Here is a 26,657-nt window from a genome sequence, read left to right on the forward strand (position 1 = left end):
CATCCACCCGATCCAACCCCTTCACAATCTTATATGTTTCAATAAGATCGCCTCTCATTCTTCTGAACTCCAATGAGTAGAGTCCCAATCTACTCAACCTCTCCTCATATGCCCATCCCCTCATCCCCGGGATTAACCGAGTGAACCTTCTTTGTACTGACTCGAGAGCAAGTATGTCTTTTCTTAAGTATGGACACCAAAACTGTATGCAGTATTCCAGGTGCGGTCTCACCAATACCTTGTACAACTGAAGCAATACCTCCCTATTTTTATATTCTATCCCCCTAGCAATGAAAGCCAACATTCCATTGGCCTTCTTAACCACTTGCTGCACCTGCATACTAACCTTTTGAGTTTCGTGCACCAGGACCCCCAGATCCCTTTGTACTGCAGTACTTTCCAGTTTCTTGCCATTAAGATAATAACTTGCTCTACGATTTTTCCTGCCAAAGTGCATAACCTCACACTTTCCAGTATTGTATTCCATCTGCCAAATCTCTGCCCACTTACTTAGCCTGTCTATGTCCCCTTGCAGGTTTTTTATGTCCTCCTCACTCACTACTTTCCCTCCCATCTTAGTATCTTCTGCAAACTTTGATATGTTACACTCGGTCCCCTCCTCCAAATCGTTAATATAGATTGTAAAGAGTTGGGGACCCAGCACTGACCCCTGTGGAACACCACTAGTTACTGATTGCCAGTCTGAGAATGAACCATTTATCCCAACTCTCTGCCTTCTGTTAGATAACCAATCCTCTATCCATGCCAGAATATTACCCCCAATCCTGTGATTTTTTATCTTAAGCAATAATCTTTTGTGTGGCACCTTGTCAAATGCCTTTTGGAAGTCTAAATACACTACATCCACTGGTTCCCCTTTATCCACCCTATATGTTACTTCCTCAAAGAACTCCAGCAAATTTGTCAAACATCACTTCCCCTTCATAAAACCATGCTGACCTTGTCCTATTAAATTATGATTATCCAAATGTCTGGTTACCGTCTCATTAATAATGGACTCCAAAATTTTCCCTACCACAGATGTTAGGCTAACTGGTCTATAGTTTCCAGCCTTCTGTCTACTGCCCTTTTTAAATAAGGGTGTTACATTAGCAGTTTTCCAGTCTGCCGGGACCTTTGCTGAGTCCAGGGAGTTTTGGAAAATTATTACCAATGCATCCACAATCCCTACCGCCACTTCCCTCAAGACCCTAGGATGTAAGCCATCAGGTCCAGGTGATTTATCCGCCTTGAGTCCCATTATTTTACCGAGTACCACTTCCTTAGTGATTTTGATCGTGTTTAGCTCCTCCCCCGCATAGCCCCCTGTTTGTCCAGTGTTGGGATATTCTTAGTGTCCTCTACTGTAAAGACTGATACAAAATATTCATTCAGTGTTTTTGCCAGCTCCATATTTCCCACCATTAATTTCCCGGTCTCATCCTCTAAGGGACCAACATTTACTTTAGCCACCCTTTTTCTTTTTATATAACTATAAAAACTCTTACTATCTGTTTTTATATTTTTTACTAATTTACTTTCATAATCTATCTTCCCTTTCTTAATCAATCTTTTTGTTATTTTTTGCTGTCTTTTAAAGTTTTCCCAATCCTCTATCCTCCCACTAGATTTGGCTACCTTATATGCCCTTGTTTTTAGTCGAATGCTATCCTTAATTTCTTTACATAGCCATGGATGGCTGTCTTTTCTTTTACACCCTTTTCTTCTCAGTGGAATATATATTTTTTGGAAGTTGTAAAATAACTCCTTAAATGTACACCACTGATCATGTATCGTCTTACCCTTTAATCTATTTTCCCAATCCACTCTACTCAATTCCGCTCTTATACTTTCATAGTTTCCTTTATTCAAGCTTAGCACGCTTGTTTGAGATCCAACTCTCTCGCCCTCTAATTGAATATGGAATTCAACCATGTTATGGTCACTCATTCCAAGGGGATCTTTTACTAGGACATTTTTAATTAATCCTGTCTCGTTACACAGGACCAGATCTAAGGTTGCTTGCCCCCTGGTCGGTTCAGTTACATACTGCTCAAGAAACCCATCCCTAATACACTCAATGAACTCATCCTCAAGGCAGCCCTGCCCAATTTGATTTGTCCAATTAATATGATAGTTGAAATCCCCCATAATTATAGATGTTCCCTTATTACAAGCCTCAGCTATTTCCTGATTGATACTCCGTCCAACAGAGTTGCAACTGTTCGGAGGCCTATAGACTACGCCCACTGGTGTTTTTTTCCCCTTATTATTCCTTACCTCCACCCAAACTGTTTCATTATCCTGATGTTCTGACCCAATATCATTTCTCTGTATTACAGTGATTCCTTCCTTTATTAACATAGCCACCCCACCTCCCCTTCCTGATCGTTAAATAACCTGGTATGTTTAATTCCCAGGCATTGTCACCCTGCAGCCATGTTTCTGTAATGTTCACAAGATCATACCCATATGTAGTTATTTGTGCCATTAACTCGTGTATTTTGTTACGAATGCTACGTGCATTCAGATAGAGAACTTTCAAAGATGTTTTGTGACACTTAGTTCCTGCTTTTGCCCTTTTTATTACTTTACCTTTTACTCCATACCTTCTGCCCCTTCCTGACACGCTCTGGTTTTTAATTTCCCCACTGCTACCTAAGTCTATGACCTTCTCTGTTGTCATTTTTACTATTTGCTCTCTAGGAACCTCCCCCCCACTAGTTAGTTTAAAGCCCTCTCTACAGCCCTAGTTATATGATCCACCAGGACTCTAGTCCCAGCACTGGCCAAGTGAAGCCTGTCCCAACAGAACAGCTCCCTCCTGCCCCAGTACTGGTGCCAGCGTCCCAGGAAGCAAAACCCATTTCTCCCACACCAGTCTTTGAGCCACGCATTTAACTCTCTAATTTTATTTGTCCTAGCCAAATTCGCTCGTGGCTCAGGTAATAATCCAGAGATTATTACCTTTGAGGTTCTGTTTTTTAATTTGACCCCTAGCTGCTCATACTCCTTTAACAGAACCGGCTTCCTAGTCCTATCTACGTCGTTTGTACCAACATGGACCACGACAACTGGATCCACCCCCTCCCACTGCAAGTTTCTTTCCAGCCCAGAGGAGATGTCCTTAACCCTGGCACCAGGTAGGCAACACAGCCTTCGGGACTTTTGCTCTCGGCTGCAGAGAACTCTATCTATCCCCCTAACAATACTATCCCCTACCACTACAACATTTCTATTTATTCCCCCCTCTTGAATGGCCCCCTGTTCCACGGTGCTGTGGCCAGGTTGCTCATCCTCCTTGCAGTCCCTGCTCCTGTCCCCACAGGGAGTAAGAACCTCGAACCTGTTGGACAAGAGCACCTAACACCCCACTTACCCAAACTCACAGCACTCTTTGATGACTCGTACTCAGTGCTTGCTCGCCCTAGGACTGGTCTTTTTATACTGTTTGTTTGTTCCGTATGTTTTAACATTAGCGCTGGTTTGTCCGGCAGTTTTGATGGGACAGCAACAGCTCGGTCCCGTCGGTGCTGGATATCACAAAGTTTCCTGTATGCTGGAACTACTCAGCAGGTCAGGCAGCATCTGTGAAGAGAGAAACAGAGTTAACGTTTCAGCTTGATGACCTTTCATCAGACCTGGAAAATGTTACAGATGTAACAAGTTTAAAGCAAGTACAGAGGTAGGGAAAGGGGGGGAGGAGAGGAAAGTCTGTGATAGGGTGGAAGGCAGGAAAGATTAAATGACAAAAGGGATAATTGTGCAAGGCAAAAGGGGTTGGTAATGGGACAAGTAAATAAACAAAAAATGGGTCTAGAAGAGGTGTAAATAGCAACAGCAGAACCATTACCAGCACCTGCTGTCCGAAAAAATGGGGGCAGACGTTATGATCTGAAATTGTTGAACTTAATGTTGAGTCTGGAAGGCTGTTATGCCTAATTGAAAGATAAGGTGCTGTTCCTCGAGCTTACAGTGAGCTTTATTGGAACAGTTTAGGAGGCCGAGGACAGAGGGGTCAGAGTCGGAGTGGAGTAGAGAATTAAAGTGACAAGCGACTGGAAGCTCAGGGTCACACTTGCAGACTGAACAGAGGTGTTCCGCAAAGCGGTCACCCAATCTGCGTTTGGTCTCCTAATGTAGAGGAGACCACATCGTGAGCAGCTAATACAGTACACTAGATTGCAAGAAGTATAAGTAAATCGCTGTTTCACCTGGAAGGGGTGTTTGGGGCCCTGGACAGTGGGAAAGGAGGAGGTAAAAGAGCAGGTGTTGCATCTTCTGCACTTCCACGGGAAGGTGCTGTGGGAAGGGGAAGGGGCGCTTGGGGTGATTGAGGAGTGGACCAGGGCGTCATGGAGGGAACGGTCCCTTCGGAATGCTGAAAGGGGAGGAGAGGGGAAGATGTGTTTGGTGGTGGGATCACGCAGGAGGTGGCGGAAATGATGGAGGATGATCCCTTGAATGTGAAGGCTGATGGGGTGAAAGGTGAGGACAAGGCGAACCCTATCATGGTTCTGGGAGGGAGGGGAAGGGGTGAGAGCTTAAGTGCGGGAAATGGAATGGACATGGTCGAGGGCCCTGTCAACCATGGTGGAGGGGAATCCTCGATTGAGGAAAAAGAAAGACATATCGGAAGCACTGAATATTCCTGAGTGGGTGGAATTTATTGATGCAACATCCTTGAGTTGGTGCCCATGAAAAGGCGAAACTTGAGACTTTTTGGGAAATTATTTTTTTAAAGAGGAAATTATGGGATGTGGGCGCTGCTGGCAAGGCCAGCATTTATTGCCCATCCCTAGTTGCCCTTGAGAAGGTGGTCGTGAGCCGCCTTCTTGAACCGCTGCAGTCCGTGTGGTGAAGGTACTCCCACAGTGCTGTTAGGGAGGAAGTTCCAGGATTTTGACCCAGCGACAATGAAGGAATGGCGATATATTTCCAAGTCAGAATGGTGTGTGACTTGGAGGGGAACTTGGAGGTGGTGGTGTTCCCATGTGCCTGCTGCCCTTATCCTTCTAGGTGGTAGAGGTCGCGGGTTTGGGAGGTGCTGCTGAAGAAGCCTTGGTGAGTTGCTGCAGCCCAGGCCATGGCCTAAGCCTGGAACCTCAGTGAACCCCACATCTCCCAGATCTGTACACTGGGTTCATCCCAGTGTTCAGGTTGCTTGATGTTAAAAAAGCTAGGGCTCAGGATATTCCTGGGAATTCTCTCTTCCCCAGCCCCACCCTTCCAACATCATGGACCATGTTTGAGGAGGAGAGGGGGGGATGCCTCATTTTTATTCAATGAAAAGCTGTTATCAATGAAGGTAACCATACACTGGGACACGTCACACAGGCATTTGGTTATTTTGAAACAGGTATTTTTAACTCTGTGTCACTGATTTATAAGACAATATTTACAATATTATGTGTAATTTGGACACCCAAACTTTAAGAATACACTTTATTGGTGGAGAACAAGTACAAAATCTATCTTCAGTCAAGATTTTTTTGCACTTAATATGTGGAACAGAATGCCATCAGGAACACTTAATGCTACTTTGATTAGCTGCTTTAAAAGCTTAACAAGTATCTGTTCAAGAATATGGTTCAAGAGTGTATAAATAAGAATAGATTTCTATAATCGTGTGCTGCTGACACCATGGAGGTGTCACCTACACAATGCAGCCAGTTAAGATTGAATAACGTGGATTGTATTATTAGATTAATTTCCTGCAGCATTCATACAATTGCTTTAAGGTATCATGAATTTCACAGACATTTATTTTCTTCAAAGTTTTGTCTGTCATTCTGCACCTCCATCAAGAGATTAAGGTTCAGAGTTTCCTTCACATTTGTACCGAGATACACCCATAATCTGGGTGCAAACAAATTACGTGGCTTAAAAGATTGTGGAATTTTGGGTGTAAGCGAGTTATACGCAAAACAAGAATACTACATAAGTCTCCTCAATCTTTTATGTCCATATACATCAATCCCTCTGTCTGAACGAGTCTCCACCCACAAAACTGGCCACACCCCCGACTCTCAAATGTGAGTATCCTCCAATTGTGTTGTTCAGGGATCTGTCAACATTGTGACCAGAATTTCAAGAGCAGGAACAAACAAAATCATTTTTCTGACTTGACGAGGGCAAACAAGGTAAGAGAACTACAACATTCCCCTTTTCACTTTGGCACACTGGAATCCCTTCTATTGAACATACTTACTGGTCCCACTCCAGTTTAGATGGAGTCCGTCCCAACAACCCAACAATACAGCTCCTTCCTGTCCCAGTACTGGTGCCAGTGCCCCATGAAATGGAACACCTCCTTCCTACACCAGTCTTTCAGCCACGCATTCACCTTCCTGAGCTGCCTATTGCTACGCCAATTTGCACGTGGCTCAGGTAATAACTCAGAGATTATAACCCTTGAGGTCCGGTTCTTTAATAAAGCTCCTAGTTCCTGGTACTCCCCAAACAGGACCTCTTGCCTATTTTTCCCTATGTTGTTGGTCCCAACATGGACCACAACGACTGGATCCTTCCCCTCCAATATCCTTTCAAGCCGGTTCGAGGTGTCCCTCACCCAGGCACCAGGTAGGCAACATACCGTGTGGGACTCTCGGTCTTGCTTACAAAGGATGCTATTTGTCCTCCTAATTATAGAATCCCCTACAACTACCATATTACGCTTCCTCTCCTTCTCCCCCCTTAGGACAGCCTCCTGCTCCAAAGTGCCATGATCCATATTCTGGCTGTCCTTCTGACAGTCTTATCCTTATCCTCACAGGTAGCAAGTACATTGTACCTGTTAGCTAGGATCAGTTTCTGTGGATCCTCGTTCCCTTTCTTAGTTGGGTTCCCCTTACTCTGCACACTATCGGTCACACCAACCCTGTTCTGAACCTGCACCTGTCTACGAGGTGTGACCGAAGTCTGGAGCAAACTGGATCAGTCTTGTGGCTCTTTTCTGCATTGACTCCATGCTCTGTGGAGGTGAAATTCACCATGGGTGGTAACGCTAAACAAATCGGGCGGTGTGTAAAACGGGCTGCCGATTTGATAGCATCCGTTTTGCGCTACCGTCTGAGGCGAATTTCAACCCGTGACTAGAACTGGACATAGTGCTCAAGATGTGTTCTGACTAGAATGCTATAGCATGTAACTAGTATTTTACTGTTTTGGTTATACAGTTCGTAATTCTATTTGCTTTTATTGATTCTCGTGATTGGATACACAATCCACTAAAACCAGAGGCGGGAAACTCGAGCGGCAGAGTGGGGCTATAAAAGGCCCCAGAGACCAGGTAAGGCCTCACAGCGTCGGCGGGAAACTCGAGCGGCAGAGGGGGCTATAAAAGGCCCCAGAGACCAGGTAAGGCCTCACAGCGTCGGCGGGAATCTCGAGCGGCAGAGCGGGGCTATAAAAGGCCCGAGAGACCAGGTAAGGCCTCACAGCATCGGTGGGAATCTCGAGCGGCAGAGCGGGGCTATAAAAGGCCCCAGAGACCAGGTAAGGCCTCACAGCATCGGTGGGAATCTCGAGCGGCAGAGCGGGGCTATAAAAGGCCCCAGAGACCAGGTAAGGCCTCACAGCATCGGCGGGAAACTCAAGCGGCAGAGTGGGGCTATAAAAGGCCCCAGAGACCAGGTAAGGCCTCACAGCGTTGGCGGGAATTTCGAGCGGCAGAGCAGGGCTATAAAAGGCCCCAGAGACCAGGTAAGGCCTCACAGCATCGGCAGGAAACTCGAGCGGCAGAGCGGGGCGATAAAAGGCCCCAGAGACCAGGTAAGGCCTCACAGCGTCGGCGGGAATCTCGAGCGGCAGAGCGGGGCTATAAAAGGCCCCAGAGACCAGGTAAGGCCTACCAGTCTCCGAACTCGGAACTCGGAGGGAAGGAGAGAGGTAAAAAGTAATCCAAGTGTGACGTCACCAGAAAGCGGGTAAGTGATTGGTTGGTAAGTATTTCTCTCTTTTTTAAGCTTAAACTCTGTGGTTTGTAGTTTCTAAGGTGCGATATTCATCATCTAGAATCGGGGCAGAGGGTATTTAAAAATAATTTTAATAAATTTAATTAATTACATAGAATGGGAGATCAGGTGATGTGTTGCTGCTGCAATATGTGGCAGCTGGTGGACACCATTGATGCTCACGGTGATCACATTTGCAGTAAGTGTTGGCTGCTCAAGGAATTCCGGCTCCGTGTTGAAGAGCTGGAGTCCGAGCTTCAAACACTGAGACACATCAGGGAGGGGGAGAATTACCTGGACTCTGTGTATCAATAGGTAGTCACACCAATTAGATTAATTAATTCAGATGTAGTCCGTGGCCAGGGTCAGGATGGTGTGACTAGAAGTGAGGCAGGTACGGGGATCCAGGAGGTAGTGTTGGAGGAGCCGCAGCCCTTGCTCTTGTCCAACAGGTTTGAGGCTCTTACTCCCTGTGAGGATGGGAACAGGGACTGCGGGGAGGATGAGCAACCTGGCCACAGCACCGTGGAGCGGGGGGCCATTCAAGTGGGGGGAGTTAAAAGAAATGTTGAAGTGGTAGGGGACAGTATCGTTAGGGGGATAGATAGAGTTCTTTGCAGCCGAGAGCGGGAGTCCCGAAGGCTGTGTTGCCTGCCCAGTGCCAGGGTTAAGGACATCTCCTCTGGTCTGGAGAGAAACTTGGAGTGGGAGGGGGAGGATCCAGTTGTCGTGGTCCATGTTGGTACCAATGACATAGATAGGACAAGGAAGGAGGTTCTGCTGAGGGAGTTTGAGCAGCTAGGGGCCAAATTAAAAAGCAGAACCACAAGGGTAATAATCTCTGGATTACTACCTGAGCCACATGCAAATTTGGCTAGGGTAAATAAAATTAGAGAGTTAAATGCGTGGCTCAAAGACTGGTGTGGGGCAAATGGGTTTTGTTTCCTGGGACACTGGCACCAGCACTGGGACGGGAGAGAGCTGTTCCATTGGGACGGACTTCACTTGGCCAGTGCTGGGACTAGAATCCTGGCGAATCGAATAACTAGGGCTGTAGAGAGGGCTTTAAACTAATTAGTGGGGGGGAGGTTTTAAGAGAGCGAAAAATAAAAATGACAGCGGAGAAGGAAATAGAGCAAGGTAGCGGTGGGGGAATTAAAAACCAGAGCGTGTCAGGAAGGGACAGAATGTATAATGATAAAGGTAAAGTAGTAAAAGGGGTAAAAGCAGGAATAAATTGTCAGAAAACCTATTTGAAAGTTCTTTATCTGAATGCACACAGCATTCATAACAAAATTGACGAGTTGACGGTGCAAATAACTACACATGGGTATGATCTGGTGGCCATTACGGAAACATGGCTGCAAGATAATCATGACTGGGAACTAAACATCCAGGGGTATTTGACAATTAGGAAGGACAGACAGGAAGGAAAGGGAGGTGGGGTTGCTATGTTAATCAAGGATGGAATCACTGCAATAGTCAGAAATGATATTGGGTCAAAGGATCAGGATAGTGAAACAGTTTGGGTGGAGATAAGGAATAATAAGGGGAAAAAGTCATTAGTGGGCATAGTCTATAAGCCTCCTAACAGTTGCAACTCTGTTGGTCGGAGTATAAATCAGGAAATAGTTGGGGCTTGTAATAAGGGAACAGCTATAATCATGGGGGATTTTAACTTTCATATTGAATGGACGAATCAAATTGGGCATGGCAGCATTGAGGAAGAGTTCATAGAGTGTATTAGGGACGGGTTCCTTGAGCAGTATGTAACTGAACCAACCAGGGGGCAGGCAATCTTAGATCTGGTCCTGTGCGATGAGACAGGATTAATAAAAAATGTCCTAGTAAAGGATCCCCTTGGAATGAGTGACCATAATATGGTTGAATTCCAAATTCAGTTTGAGGGTGAGAGAGTTGGATCTCAAACCAGCGTACTAAGCTTAAATAAAGGAGACTATGAAGGTATGAGAGTAGAATTGACTAAAGTGGACTGGGAAAACAGATTAAAGTGTAAGGCGGTACAAGAGCAGTGGTCTACATTCAAGGAGATATTTCACATCTTTCAAGATAAATATATGCCACTGAGGAAAAAGGGGAGTAAAAGAAAAGACAGCCATCCGTGGCTTAGTAAAGTAATAAAGGATAGTATTCGACTGAAAACAAGGGCATATAAATTAGCCAAATCTAGTGGGAGGATAGAAGATTGGGAAGCATTTAAAAGCCAGCAAACAATAACTAAAAGATTAATTAAGAAAGGGAAGATAGATTATGAAAGTAAACTAGCAAAAAATATAAAAACAGATAGCAAGAGTTTCTACAGCTATATAAAAAGAAAAAGGGTGGCTAAAGTAAACGTTGGTCCCTTAGAGGATGGGACCGGGAAACTAGTGGTGGGGAACATGGAGATGGCAAAGACGCTGAACAAATATTTTGTATCAGTCTTTACAGTAGAGGACACTAAAAATATCCCAACACTGGACAAACAGGGGGCAATGGGGGGAGGAGGAGCTAAACACGATTAAAATCACTAAGGAGATGGTACTCAGTAAAATAATGGGACTTAAGGCGGATAAATCCCCCGGACCTGATGGCCTACATCCTAGGGTCTTGAGAGAAGTGGCAGTAGGGATTGTGGATGCATTGGTGATCATTTTCCAGAACTCCCTGGACTCAGGAAAGGTCCCGGCAGATTGGAAAACTGCTAATGTAACACCCTTATTTAAGAAGGGAAGTAGACAAAACGCTGGAAACTATAGACCAGTTAGTCTAACATCTGTGGTTGGCAAAATGTTGGAGTCCATTATTAAGGAAACAGTAACAGAGCATTTGGATAAACATAATTTAATAGGACAGAGTCAGCATGGTTTTACGAAGGGGAAGTCATGTTTGACAAATTTGCTCGAATTCTTTGAGGATGTAACATACAGGGTGGATAAAGGGGAACCAGTGGATGTAGTGTATTTGGACTTCCAAAAGGCATTTGACAAGGTTCCACACAAAAGATTACTGATCAAGATAAAAAATCACGGGATTGGGGGTAATATACTGGCATGGATGGAAGATTGGCTATCTAACAGAAAACAAAGAGTTGGGATAAATGGTTCGTTCTCGGGCTGGCAATCAGTAACTAGTGGTGTTCCGCAGGGGTCAGTGCTGGGACCCCAACTCTTTACAATCTATATTAACGATTTGGAGGAAGGGACCGAGTGCAACATATCCAAGTTTGCCGACGATACAAAGATGGGAGGGAAAGCAGTGAGTGAGGAGGACATAAAAAACCTGCAAAAGGACATAGACAGGCTAAGTGAGTGGGCAGAGATTTGGCAGATGCAATATAATGTTGGAAAGTGTGAGGTTATGCACTTTGGCAGAAAAAATCAAAGAGCAAGTTATTATCTAAATGGAGAGAAACTGCAAAGTGCTACAGCACAAAGGGATCTGGGGGTCCTGGTGCATGAAACACAAAAAGTTAGTATGCAGGTGCAGCAGGTGATCAGGAAGGCCAATGGAATCTTGGCTTTTATTGCAAGGGGGATGGAGTATGAAAACAGGGAAGTCTTGCTGCAGTTATACAGGGTATTGGTGAGGCCACACCTGGAATACTGCTTGCAGTTTTGGTTTCCATATTTAAGAAAAGATATACTTGCTCTCGAGGCGGTTCAGAGAAGGTTCACTCGGTTGATTCCAGAGATGAGGGGGTTGACGTATGAGGAAAGGTTGAGTAGGTTGGGACTCTACTCATTGGAGTTCAGAAGAATGAGAGGCGATCTTATCGAAACATATAAGATTGTGAGGGGGCTTGATTGGGTGGATGCGGTGAGGATGTTTCCACTGATGGGTGAGACTAGAACTAGGGGGCATAATCTTAGAATAAGGGGCTGCCCTTTCAAAACTGAGATGAGGAGAAACTTCTTCACTCAGAGGGTAGTAAATCTATGGAATTTGCTACCCCAGACAGCTGTGGAAGCTGCAACATTAAATAAATTTAAAATGGAGATATACATTTTCCTAGCAGATAAGGGAATTAGGGGTTACGGGGAGAGGGCAGGGAAGTGGACGTGAGTCTAGATTCAGATCAGCCATGATCCTATTGAATGGCAGAGCAGGCCCGAGGGGCCGTATGGCCTACTCCTGCTCCTATTTCTTATGTTTTTATCTTTTAACTTCACACTTAGCCAGTTCAATGCTGTTCATGGAATGCATTCTTCATCTGTTTAATGAATTCAATTAAAGTTAGTCGGCCAGTGTTCCACCCATTTCATATTTTATCTGATCAACTCTGTAGGTCCTTGGCGTCCTTCTCAAATTCAATTGCCCCACTAGTTTGGTATCGTTTGTGAATTTGACCTGTTTGCGTTAAGCTGCTGAATTCAAGTTGTTAATGTAAATTAGGAACAGCAAGAACAACAATACTAAACGCTGGGGACCTCCACTCAGTGCTTTTCTCACCACTCCAACATTCCGGGGCTGACAATCCATGGCCCCTCTAGTACACTCCCACTGTAACTCCAGTGGAAGTGAATTGGAAGAGCTGCAAATTAGATCATGTTCCAGCCGTCTTTGAGCGTTTCTGAATGGCTTTTTAAGAGGTGGAAATTCTGCCTACCCGAAATAAGGCCATCGGTGTGAAAGCGGGAGTGGCCAAGAATGGGACATCCAGGCCAGGAGTTTCTGCATCCCCAACCTGCCAGAAGAGCAGCGTCCTGTTAATTGATGGAAGCGAGCTCCACCCGGCAGGGAGGAGAGGCATGCATCCAGACCTGCATCGTGGTTTGGACCCCCTGAAGAAAGAAGATTATCGCAGGTACATTGCGGCCACCTTACAAAGACACCTCCAGCACCCTCCATCACATATTGTGGCCTCTTGGGGCAGGTAGCCCAGAGGCACCCCTGGGCAATGTACATTTAGGAACCTTCCCCAGAACCCTCTATGGTTGGCAGGGTCAGTGCCAGAAGTGGGGGGCACATTTGGCATTTCGGCCTCATTTTCGGCCTCTACTCTTCCTGCCGTACCAATTTATGTTTAAGTGGCTGCCTTTCATGTCAAACTTTCTTAAGGACTTTTTAGAAGTCTTGTTTATGACTTGATAAGTGGTAATAGTTCAAATGATAAACTGTGGGGTCATGCTGCTTTAAATGGAACATTTTACAAATTATTTTGAATGTATTTCCTTCCATTTAGCTTGCATTGGATAGCTTTTAAGTACCAGATTAGTCATTGTGTTGACCATAGAAACTGTGTTTTGAAGATTTTAGAGTAAGTCCATTATGACAATAAATTATTGGGCTTTGTTTGCTATTTGTCGTATGTGGTTCTATTTGCCATAAAATTTTAATGAATTACAGTCCATGAATTAAAGCTGCAGTGTTCTGAAATTGCCTGTAAGTTATATCCATGTCGATATTTTAAATGATGATTTTACAATTGTATTATTAAATATGAATAAATGTAAATATGCACATTTTCCTATTACCTTGATTTTAAATTAGTTTTTGACATGTTTAACCTCACAGCAAAAGTTTTTAATTTCAAGTTTTTTTAATGTATAAGTTATGTATTTCTCTGTCTGTTATTGATAGTACATTGCATTTAATTACTTCTTCGGCTGTGCCTTTGGGCAATGGGTCTGTTCTGTTATTTGCAGTTTGCTTCATAATATAATAATATACTGAGTAAATCACCCAAACAATATATTGGCCGAGTGCTCCAGCTGGTCTTGCACAGGAATTCCTGCTTGGCCTTGTAAATGTCAGATGTTCTGCCCACTTTTTACCAAGCCAGCAGTGTAAGAGGGAGCAGAGACTCCAAATGTTGTACCATTCTTTGTGCAACAGAAGCACAGCAGGCTTCTGACCCAGATAATGCGGTGGTGGAAGTAGATTCAATTGTGGCTTTCAAACGGGAATTGGATAATTACCTGAAGGAAAAAAATTTGAAGGACTGTGGGGAAAGGGCGGGGGAGTGAGACTAGCTGAAGTGCTCTTGCAGAGAGCTGGTACAGGCTCAACGGGTCGAATGGCCTCCTACTGTGCTGTAACGATTCTATGATTCTACTGTATAGTGCCTCGGGTCAAATCTAGACACGCTATCATCATTTTAAGAACTTCAATTATTTGTCCCCGAGCAAATATTTATCCAAACTGAATAGCCATAACTCTGAGAGCCTATCCTCTAAGAGATGTAAGTTTAGATAACATCCTTGTTGCCTTCCTCTGTACCCTTTGTAAAGTCATTGACATGAAGACCAAAACTGATAGGATTAGTCGATACTCAGAATTATTTGATACTCTGAAAACTGTGTGGTCTGGGTGCAATTTTTGACGCACTCAGCTTTGTGCAGTGGTGCAGACAAAATCTTACTTTAATGATGATGGAACTTTTAGATTACCAAAGATTTCATTTAATTATTTTTTTCAACACTATGACACATTGCTATTGTTTCACCAGCCATTCGCTGACTATCAGTAACCTGCTCCCACCCCTCCCCCCTTTCAACCAGCAGTCATAGGGGGAGAAATTGGGTATGTTGCGCCACCTATTAGCGCCTAAAGAGGGCAGTCAGTGGCTGTAGCGCCACTGGCTGCGCCTCCCGCGATATTCAGCGGGGGCGCTAATGGTGGTGTTAGCCTTGCGCTGCATCGCCACCGATGACGTCATCGGTGTGCGCAGCGCCCCATTAGCGCCCCGATCGCGATATTTGGTAGCGAACGCCGCTGTAGCGCCATTCGCTACCCGCGCCTGGTTCACGGGGCCTTGCTGTGCCGGCAGTGGCGCAAGTTAAGGTGGAGGTGCATGGCGGCCGCCTTTTTCGGCAGCCGTCTGCCAGCACCTCCGTCCCCGGCCTCCTGACCCACCCCCCGTGGCATTGCCGGCTGTTTCCTGAGAGCCCGGCACTTCTCCTCGGTGCCGGGCTCTTTTGCCTGCACTCGCGATCGGGGATCGCGCTGTTGCAGGCCCCTCCCCCTTAACAATGGGAGGAAGGCCTGCAGTACCGCAGCGTGCCATGCCGCAGCGTGTGGCGCTGCGGCACGTTGCGCTGCGATATTCAGTTTCAGCACCCTAAGAGGGACGCAGAGTGCCTCAAGCCTCGCCCTGTCTCCCTCTAGGGGCGCTGAAACTGAATTTCTGACGTTTGTTAATGCTCCGAACGCTGCGCAAAAATCAGCGCCCAGGCGAACTTGGCGCCACTTTGGCGCCTCAACCCAATTTCTAGGCCATAAGGTTTACAGGGATGACAAATACAATTTTGCACGCACCAACTTTTCACTAAAATTAATTAGCAGAAGAAATTTCACAAACAATTTTTATTTTGTTACTTTTGTTATAAGTTATTTTGCTACAAAAGGAACATTTCAATTTTGCAAACATTGACTAACATATGATAAAACAAAGCCAGAAGCATGCAAGATTAATACTTAATTTATTAAATTGAAGCATTCAATCTTCTTTCCTCTTCAAACTATTCGTCCAGTTGGTTGCAAATTTTGCTCGATATGACTCAGTCTAACGCTGTTGCCCTTTTCTCTATGATGACAAGTTATTATGTAGGTCAAATTATATTTATTGAAAAGCTGGATTCTAAACACCATAGCAACATTAAATTATACTAAGAAGCTTCTAAATAACAGTTGATGTTTTGATGTGATTATTGTTGGTATCACAAATTAACTCTTGTCTGTAAATATATTTATTTATGTGCTACATTATACCAGTAGATATGAGTCACAATATTGTGATTAAGCTTCTAAATAATTAAATGCTGTCAATCTAATTTCCCTGTACAATATTACAAAAATAGGTTATGTACATCGAAGTAAAGTTTTATTAAATTGTGTGCAGTTAAAAGAAATCAGAAAGGATGGCAACTAAACTAATACAAAATAAGTATACTTGTAAGTATCTTAAATGTTCAGAAGTGTGTTTGTTTCTCTGCTAGCTAAATGGTAAATGCGCTGCCTATTGTGATACTAAATCACACAGGCGAAGCAGGTCAAAGGCGCAATTCGCAGCCTGTGTCGAGTTTTTTTATTGCAACAAAAAAGATGGTAGGGGTGTTCGTAGAAACATGGAATGGTTACAGCACAGAATGAGGCCATTCTGCTTCTCGAGCCCGTGCCAGCTCTCTGCAAGTGCACTTCAGCTAGTCCCACTCCCCCGCCCTTTCCCAGTAGTCCTGCAAATTTTTTTCCTTCAGGTACTTATCCAATTCCCTTTTGAAAGCCAGAATTAAATCTGCCTCCACCACCCTTTCAGGCAGTACATTCCAGATCCTAACCACTCGCTGCGTAAAAAAGTTTTTCCTCATATCGCCTTTGGTTCTTTTGCCAATCATCTTAAATCTGTGTCCTCTGGTTCTCGACCCTTCCGCCAATGTGAACAGTTTCCCTCTGTCTACATTTCTATGGCGAGTTTAATGGTCAATTAATATGCAAATACAGTAATTTCATGAAAATCATGGGGACATTAAGGGTGAGATGCTACTTTCGTGAAGATAATGGCAGAGCAGTGCAAATCGTCCAGCAACTTGTGGTGATTCACAATTCATGGGGTATCTCTTCCTCGACACATGTTGCTGGCATTCAGACCCTGTTATTTTTTTCAGCAAAATCTAGGTATTGTAATTATAGGGGAGACGTAGATAAGATTTGGACAGGACTAGGAAAGTAACATTCCTGGTTCTAACGTTTTCAGGAGCAATGTGAAGGGATAAAAGGGTGGCGGTATTAATGAAGCATTCCATCAGAGTGATGGAATGTAAGGATTCCTGGGATTGTGTTAAGTCAGAATCCATATGGTTAGAGTTAAGAAATAAGAAGGGAAATGGTACAATTCTTGGTGTGTATTACAGGTGACGTAAGAAAACTACTAGGCACTTGGTCTAACCGTTAAACAAAGCTTTAATCAACTGTTTTACAACATGGAGGTCTAGTTGTGACCTTCACTAGTTCTTGTTAAGAATGTCCTGCGCAAGCTGGGCCCGTGCCCGAGTATTTATACTCTCCCTGGACAGCGCCACCCGCAGGCCGCTCAGTATTATTTCATAAGTCTTTCTTTCATGAATGACTGACTCATGTCAATAGGCATCCAAACAGTGGAGTTGAGAGAGAGGGGGAGATCAGTAGATAGTTCAGAGAGACATGAAAGAACAGCAGCACAATAATATTGGATAATATCTACTATCTGGAATAAAAGTAATGCATGTGTTCAAAGTGGAGAACATTTTTAGAATGAATTTGGGCTTCCTAAATGACTACATTGCTTAAATTAAATCTGGGAAAGGAAATGGGACAAAAAACACTAAGCCCGCGAATTTTATTCCTCTGAGGGGGTGAGTTTGGAGGTGGGTCTGTCGCAAAAATCAGAGAAATTGGGGGCGGGCTACGAACCCAGCTCCATCCTGCCTCCACGCAACTCTGGAAAGTGTCGGGTCAGCTGCTCCCGAACTAACCTGACACCAAATGGTGGGACAGGTTGTTAAGCCAGTTAACAGGTTGTTAACTGGCAGGATAATCCTATGTTAAATGGCTGATCAGATTTTTGAGGTTTTTCAACATGCTGCCCGCCTTCATTAAAACTTAGTGCTTTGAGACTTGGGAGACATTTAGCAGCTCTACTAATCTTCTGAGTGTTGAGGCTGAAATCTGTTAGATCCGTGTATCTTGATGTTGTGTCCTTCAATAATTAGACAACAAGACTGCAGGGAACGATTCAACAGGTGTTTACTGAATGAGGGTTACTCTAGAACTAACTGTACAGATCACTACTCAGGGTTTATATACAGGTGTGGTCACTGCCGGTACTACAGTATACAGGAGCTGTAAAAAGTAGTTCTCCCCTTAAAGGTACATACATTACAATTCCTCCCCTTTTAGATTAACAGTACCATAACACTCATTTAACAATTAAATATCAAACTAATTACAATTAACACCTTTAACATGCAACATTAGCTGAAAATAGTCTATTTATAAATTCAGTCTTTGGGGAGGCTTCCTGATTCTTTCTGGATAACGCCTTTCCCGAGTGTCTCGCTCTTGGTGCGGAGGCGATTCTAGCACCCTGTCGTCAGTTGATTCATCAGCTTTCAATGCTATTGTTTCTGAGGTAGATGCGACCTGTACGTCGGGTTCCTCACCAGGTATGTATGGCCGAGACATGGGGTTGACTCGCTCCTGTGACTCTAGGATCTGGTCAGCATGGCGTCTCACAATGTTCTCCCCAACATCCACTGTGTACATTAGTGGCCCCTGCCGTGTGCATATCGTTCCTGGTTGCCATTTCTCTGTTCAGTAGTCGCGGGCCAAGACTGGTTGCCCTACATTGAAGCTCCTTGTCGGCTTCTCATTGATGTGCTGGAATTGCTTACTCTCAACATCTCTTCGTACATTTGGTCTGAGCAAATCCAGACGAGATCTCAACCTTCGGTTAAATAACATCATGGCCGGGGCCTGGTTGGTGACTGCATGTGTCGCATTCCGGTAGGCGAACAGGAAATTGTCCACCTTGTGCTGCAGTGGAATGTTGTCATTGTACATAGCCTTTATTGCCTTCTTAAAGGTTTGTACGAACCTCTCAGCCAATCCATTTGTGGCTGGATGATACGGGGCGGATGTGTAATGCCTTACCCCATTCCTTTTCATAAATCTTCGAAACTCTTCGGACACAAACTGTGGTCCGTTATCAGAGCAAATCTGCTCTGGTAAGCCGTTCCTGGCAAAAATGGTCCGTAGGACTGCAATAGTTTTCTCCGTGGTGGTGGAGGACATTTTGATGACCTCAGGCCATTTCGAGTGCGCATCCACGGCTATTAAAAACATTGAGTCCATGAATGGACCAGCAAAATCAATATGCACCCGTTACCATGGAGATGAGGGCCACTCCCATGGGTGTAGAGGGGCATGTGGTGGTGCATTTTGGCCCTTCTGGCATCCTGAGCAGCTCTTTGTCAGGTCCTCGATTTGCTGATCGATCCCCGGCCACCACACATAAGCCCTAGCATGTCTTTTCATTTTCACCCCTCCCAGATGACCTTCGTGAAGCTCATTGAGCACTCTCCCTTAACTTGGGTGGAATTATCACTCGGGATCCACACAACAAGGCCCCCTGGCATACTGACAGCTGTTCTCTTCTGGATGAGAATGCTGGCAACAGTGAGTCGCCATGTGCTGGCCATCCCTTCACTGTCAAATCATATACCCGAGACAGTGTCAGGTCATTTCGGGTCTCCTTCTCTATACCAGCGTTAGTTACTGGCAAGCATTCAATTATAGTCGAATGAAATATTTCGACAGGATCCACTGCTGGTGCTTCCTCTGCAGTAGGCAGTGGCAGGCGTGATAGTCCATCAGCGTTTCCATGCTGTTTCGTGCCCTTATACTCGATTTCATATTGGTGCGCCCCTAGAAAAAGGGACCATCTTTGTAGCCGTTGCGCAGTCATCACTGGAACGCCCTTCTTTGGATTAAAGATGGAGACAAGTGGTTGGTGGTCAGTCAGCAAGGTGAACTTCTGCCCGTGCAGATAGTGATTGAACTTTTTCACTCCCCACACTAGGCTGAGGGCCTCCCTGTCAATCTGGGCGTAGTTACGCTCGGCTGAGGTTAGTGACTGAGACGCAAAGGCTACTGGCCTCTCCGAGCCGTCCGGGAATTTGTGCGACAGCACCGCTCCAAAGCCATAGGGTGATGCATCACACGCCAACCGAATTGGTAGTGCTGGGTTGAAATGAGCCAACACCTCTTTTGATGTGATCAATGCTTTGCTCTTCTGGAAAGCTGGTTTACATTCGTCACTCCACTTCCATGGTACCCCCGTTTGCAGTAGGGTGTTCAGTGGGTGTAGTACGGTAGACAAATTCGGCAAGAACTTATGGTAGTAGTTCACCAGCCCGAGGAACGACCTCAGTTGTGACACATTTTCCGGTGCTGGAGCCTTGACTACTGCCTCAATCTTTTCAGGGGACTTATGTAACCCCTCTTTACCAATAACGTGGCCACAATACGAGATCTGCTTCTGGAAAAACTCGCATTTGTGGCGATTAGCTCGGAGCCCATATTCCTTCAATCTAGTGAGCACCTGCTCCAGGTTGGCGAGGTGGTCACTGTCATTTTTGCTCGTGACCAGGATGTCATCCAAATAACACTGGGTCCCTGGAATCCCTTGCAGGACTTGTTCCATTGCCATTTGCCAAATAGCCGGAGCTAATGCTACCCCGAATACCAGCCGGTTGTATTGGTAGAGACCTTTATGAGTGTTGATCGTGAGGTACTGTTTCGAGGCTTCTTCTACCTCCATTTGCAGGTACACCTGGGCCAGATCAATCTTAGTGAAGCGTTTCCCTCCAGATAGCGAGGCGAAAATATCTTCAATGGGCGGAAGCGGATATTGTACAGTGTGAAGGACTGGGTTCACTGTCACCTTAAAGTCCCCACAGATGCGAACCTTCTTTGGTTCCCTAGGCGTATTACTCAATGACCTCTTCATTACAGGAACGATGGGTGTAGCCCACTCGCTCCAGTCCACTTTGGACAGTACTCCTGAACGTTCCAAACCTTCCAGCTCTTCTTCAACGGCTGGGCGGATCGCATAAGAACACTGGCCTTAAAAAACTTTGGGCTTGAATTTTCCTCTATTTTGATCGCCGCTGTTATGCCTTTTAGTGTTCCGAGTCCCTGCTGGAACACTTCTTGTGCGTCGGTTAGCATTTTTGACAGTCGTCCAGGTGTGACGTCGTCATCCTTTTTGGCATCTACAGTCAGTGCTTGTATGGAATGCCAATCTAGCTGTATCTTCCGGATCCACTCACGTCCTAGTAGTGGTGGTCCTCCATCTGGCAATACATATAGGTCCATTTTTGGTGTTTCCTTGCCGTTATATATAACGTTCACCCTTATTTTTCCTTTGGGGTAGACTTTTTGCCCCGTGTACGTCTTCAAGACAATCTTTGTATCTCTCAAGGGTATATGTGAGAATAGCCGCTTGTAATCCCTTTGGTTTATGACTGTTAGGGTTGATCCTGTGTCCAATTCCATTTTCACTTGGACTCCTGCTATCTTGAGCGTGACCCAGATAGTTTGGTGATCCTCCGTTTTGATCACATTATGTAGTTTCAGACAACCCAGCTCCTTGAGTCTGTATCACTTTTCTGTTCGTCTGAACTACACTCCGTCACCTTATGTACCTTCTTGTACTTCTCCTGTGGAGATTTCTTGCTGGTTTTCTTTTGTGAAACTTAAATCTTTCTGCTATCAGCAGCGGTGTGGGGTTTAAGTGGTCCTGTAGGATTGACACTATGTTTTCAAAATCCTTTTCTACTGGCTTCTCTGGGGTTACTAGGTTTCGTAGTAAGCCATACGTTTTTGCACCCATTGAATTCAACAATACCACTGCTTTCTTGTCATCTGGCACTTCATTCGCCTTGCAGTATACTTCTATGCATCCGACATATGTCGTCCAATCTTCGACTTCATTGTCGAACGCTGTGATACTGCCACTCTTCGGCATTTTTGGGTGTGGTTAGATGGGCTTAAAATGGCGTCTCCCGCACTTTCCTTTCTTCCCCGCTGCGGCTTAAAATGGCATCTCCCGCGCTTTCCTTTCTTCCCCGCTGCGGCTTAAAATGGCGTCTCCCGCGCTGCTGCCAACGCCGCTCTCGGCGGTCCTCGTGGCAATGGCAGCACCTCGCGTTTTCCTGCGCGCCTCTCTCCCCCGTTGACGCTGCTCGGACCTTGAACACCGGCTGCGCTCTGCGCGTTTTCCTGCGCGCCCCTCTCCCCCATTGACGCTGCTCGGCCCTTGAACACCGGCTGCGCTCTGCTCTCTCTCGCCTCTCTCCCCCATTGTTGCCGCTCGGTCCTGAACACCGGCTGTGCCCTGTGCGCTCTACCCTCTCTCTCTCCCCCGTCGACGCTGCTCGGCCTTTTTCTGTGCCGCTCGGTCGGCTCTAGCCGCCGCTGTCCGGGAAGGGTCTGCGCAGTACCTGTTGCCAGCCCGTTTCGCTGGACCACCATGACTGGAAAGCCAAGCCTGGCTCTCGACAGCCTCCCCTGCGATGCTCAAATCTCCACTGGATGACTGGGGGGTTGCCCGTAGTCGACGCAGGGCCAGATGTGGCCAATGCAGCAGCACTCTAGCACATTGCTGGCTGTCACCCAAGGGATGCACTCATCCATGCCAGCTTCATGTAAGCTTACGCTTCAGCCACAGGTGGCTAGCATATGGCTATGAATGTGTGGACGACATTCTTAAAACACCATACGGTACTTTGCTATCACTCTCAGCATCATCATTACAAATGCAAGTTGCCCTGAGGCCTCAATGTGTAACTTCCATTTCCTAGAACACATAGGCCAGACCTTCAACTGTTTGCCATAACTTTTGTTTACTACATTTACAAAAGCATGACAATGCAAAATATTAAACGGAACCAAATACAACAGAACAAAACACCCAAGTGACTCCCCTTGTGACTAATGGTGCTTTATCTTCCTCTTATCTCAAAGATCTCAGCGACACCGTAATTGTGGCCATCTTCAAGAAAGGTGACAAGTCCAATTGCGGTAATTACAGAGGAATTTACCTGCTATCTGCCACAGGGAAAGTCATTGCAAGAATCCTCCTCAATCGCTTTCTCCCAGTGGCCGAAGAGCTCCTCCCAGAGTTCCAATGCGGTTTCCACCCACTAAGGAGCACAATGGACATGATCTTTACTGTGCGTCAATTACAAGAGAAATGCAGGGAACGGCATCAACCGCTGTACATGGCCTTCTTTGATCTCACAAAGGCCTTCGACAGTGTCAACCGTGAAGGATTATGGAGTGTCCTCCTCAAATTCAGCTGCCCTCAAATGTTTGTCACCATCCTCCGCCTGCTTCACGACGACATGCAAGCCGTAATCCTGAACAACGGTTCCACCACAGACCCAATTCACGTACGGACCGGGGTCAAGCAAAGCTGTGTCATCACACCAACGCTCTTCTCGATCTTCCTTGCTGCAAAGCTCCATCTCACCATCAGTATGCTCCCCGCTGGAGTGGAGCTAATTTGCAGAACAAACGGGAAACTGTTCAACCTCCGTCGCCTCCAGTCCAGATCCAAGGTCGTCCCATCCTCTGTCGTCGAATTACAGTATGCAGACGATGCTTGTGTCTGCGCTCACTCAGAGGCCGAACTCCAAACCATCGTCAACACCTTCACCGAAGCGTACGAGAGCATGGGCCTTACACTAAACATCCGTAAGACAAAGGCCCTCTACCAACCTGCCCCCGCCACACAGTACTGCCCCCCGATTATCAAAATCCACGACAAGGCCTTGGACAACGTGGACCACTTTCCATACCTCAGGAGCCTACTGTCAACAAGGGCAGACGTCGATGACGAAGTCCAACACCGCCTTCAGTGTGCCAGAGACGTCTTCGGTCGCCTGAGGAAGAGAGTGTTTGAAGACCAGGACCTCAAACCCAGCACTAAGCTCATGGTCTACAGAGCAGCGGTGACACCCGCCCTGCTGTATGCCTCAGAGACATGGACCATGTACAGCAGGCATCTCAAAGCACTGGAGAGGTACCACCAATGCTGCCTCCGCAAGATCCTGCAAATCCATTGGCACGATAGGCGCACCAATGTTAGTGTTCTTGCAGGCCAGCATCGAAGCTTTGACCACGCTCGATCAGCTCCGATGGACGGGTCACATCGTCCGCACGCCCGAGACAAGACTCCCAAAACAAGCGCTCTACTCAGAGCTCCGACCCAGCAAGAGAGCCCCAGATGGGCAGAGGAAATGCTTCAAGGACACCCTCAAAGCCTCCTTGGAAAAGTGCAACATCCCCACTGACACCTGGGAATCCTTGGCCCAAGACTGCACAAAGTGGAGGAGAAGCATCCGGGAAGGCGCGGAACACCTCGAGTCTCTTCGCCAGGAGCAAGCGGAAGCCAAGCGCAAACAGCGGAAGGAGCACACGTCAACCCAAGCACCCCACCCACCCGCCCCTTCAAGCACCGTCTGCCCCACCTGTGACAGAGACTGTAGGTCCCGCATTGGACTCATCAGTCACCTGTGAACTCATTTTAAATGTGGAAGCAAATCATCCTTGGTTCTGAGGGACTGCCTAAGAAGAAGACACGTGCTTCTACGTGGTGCTTCCCTTGTGGCTTCAGCAGATGTAGAGGCACCTTGCTGACTTTGATGCTGTGCCTGCTTAGACGCCTTTGGCGGGCATCCTCTGGGTTTGGGAGCCTGGGAGGTCTCCTCCACAGTTTGCTCTTCCTACGGCTGTGCAGGGGCTGAAACAGCCATCTCAGTCGGGTGTGCAATGTGGGTCTGTGAGCGAGGGCTCCACAGTGGCATGGTCATGTGAGCGCTTAGAGAGGAGTCCACACTTCCTTGTTGCATGCTACCAACATCCCTCTCATGGGTCAGCTGCACTTCAGTGCTCGCAAGTGGCTGGACAGCACTCTGCTGCACATCAGGGGGGCCATTAGGACCCATATCTGTACTGGCAGTCCTCATAACAAGGACGTCCATTAAGCTCTGGTGTCTCTCCAAAATAGAGGCCCATCTCTTCTCCATAGCTGACAATCTATTTTGAAGAGTCACCATGTTTTCGTTAGCCTGGCGACCTATGTCCTCCATGGTGATTGCCACTCTCTCCATGGCGGAACGTTCATGCACCATTGCCTCCACAAAGGCAGTGCTCATGTCAGACATGGACTCCTCCATTCCCTCCACACTCACAGTTACCTTGGATGCAAACCCTCTCACAGACTCCTGCACTTGTTCCTGGAGTTCCAGTACTGCTGTCTTTCTGGATGGCCCCAGAGGCACAGCGTCTGCATGCAGCTGAGCAGAGCTAGGAGACTCCTGCGACCTCCAACTAGGACCCTCCACTGCTGTCGCTGTCTCCACCATCTGCTGATGCTCATTTGTGAGCTGTGATACACCAGGTGACAACACTACTCTATGTTGCAAAGGCCCCGCCGAGGTGTGAGTGTCTGCGCTGGCGCTGGGCACGCTGAGTCCTGGTGACGCTGCTCCCTCAGAGGCTGCAGATTTATCGGAGGAGTCATCTGGCTCTTCCTCCTGGACAGTGGGGAGGGGGGTGCTTGATGGTCCTGTGGGAGAATAAAGGCACGGGTTAGACATCTGATTTTGAGGTAGCAGACACATCCTTTTGTGCAGATGATACAAAGTGAATCTCTATGAACATCATATGCCATTGCAGTCAATCATTAAATGTAAATGAGAGGCATGAAACTCTATTCTATCACCAGCTTCGTCTAGTGCACCCGTCTCTCTATCACCCATTTCCAGATCCTCGCCACCTCCGACGATTTTGTGCGCAGCCTCCTCAGCACTTATCAATGTTGCAAGGATTGGTGTGCCTCCTCCTGTCTGTGCTCTCTCCCTCTTATTGTGGGCTATCTTTTCCTGCAAGGAGGGACACAAGCGGAGTTTCACCCAGAGTGATGGAGTGAGTGTGAAGAATCCATAACATTGAAGCTTAGAGGGAGACCAAGATGTAATGAGGTGCCAAGAGGAAGATGCCTCCCTGTGCGTTGTTAGTTGTTGTCATTGCTTAACAATGAGAGTGAGTCTGAGGGGTGCATAGGCAGGATGGTGAAGTGATTCAGTACAGAGAGAGAGATAGATGGGTAAGGTGGGATGTGGAGGAGCAGGCTTACAAAGCAGAGTGCTGGTGGTGAGAAGAGAATGGAAGCAGATTGAAGGTAAGTGTGATGGGATACTCACTTTTGATTGCAGAAGATCATTAAAGCGTTTCCTGCACTGGATCCATGTGTGTGAACAAACGGACCTTGCGCTGACCTCCTCAGCAATGCACAACCAGGCTGCCTTGGTTTGTTGAGGAGGTTTCCTCCGGCCATAGGGATGGAACAGAATCTCCCTGCGCCCTCTAACTCCCTCCACAAGAGCTTGGAGGGAGTCCTCAGTGAAGTGTGGTGCTGCCTTAGCTTTCGATGAACTCATTGTGGCCTTGTCACATTCACACACCAGCAGAATCAAGAACTGAAAGGCTGAGGATGCATGGGGCCCTTAAAAACATCCGCACTAATGACGTCATCAGAGGTGACTAACAGACCCAATCCCAGTCATTGGACTGGCCAGCACGCACCACTCAACTCAAGGGGCCAATTATGCTAAAATCTCAACTGGGGATCGGATGCAGCCGGCAGTGGGTCCAAACCCCGCCCACCAGGCAACCTGACTCCACCCCGCCTCCTGCATTAAATTCGCAGCCTAAGAGTAGAAGAACAATTGACCACAACTTAGTTAAGTTAAATGCAGGGATGCAAAAGGAAATGAGGAGTGAAAGAGAAGGGTGCTAAACCATAAATAGCCAAAGTTACGCAAGATAGGAAGGGATCTGGCCCAAATTAACTGTACAGAAAAGGGAGTACACAGTTTGATGGATCAGCAGTGAGAAATCTTCAAAGGTGAGATGGATAGAGAACAAAATAAATATATTTCTATGGAATTGTACAGCACAGTAGGAAGTCATTCGGCCCTTTGTGCCTATGCCAGATTGTTGAAAGAGTTATCCAATTAGTCCCACTCCCTAGTTCTTTTCTAACAGCCCTGAAATGTTTTCCTGTAAGGTGAAAAGAATGCATCAAAGAATAGAGTTATGTGGACAAATAGTGATTAAAATTAATTGAAACTTTAAAAGGAAACATTCGATAAA

General features: G+C 46.3%; 1 protein-coding gene across 5 annotated transcripts in view; it reads left to right on the plus strand.

The window, feature by feature from the left end:
* The window catches only part of LOC147123364 (3',5'-cyclic-AMP phosphodiesterase 4D-like), a 455,522-nt gene that overhangs the window by 401,999 nt on the left and 26,866 nt on the right, over nucleotides 1–26,657 (plus strand). The window lies entirely within an intron of this gene.

Source organism: Somniosus microcephalus, chromosome 2, assembly GCF_052327205.1.
Source record: "Somniosus microcephalus isolate GS21.2 chromosome 2, FLI_Smic_1.0, whole genome shotgun sequence".
NCBI lineage: Eukaryota > Metazoa > Chordata > Chondrichthyes > Squaliformes > Somniosidae > Somniosus > Somniosus microcephalus.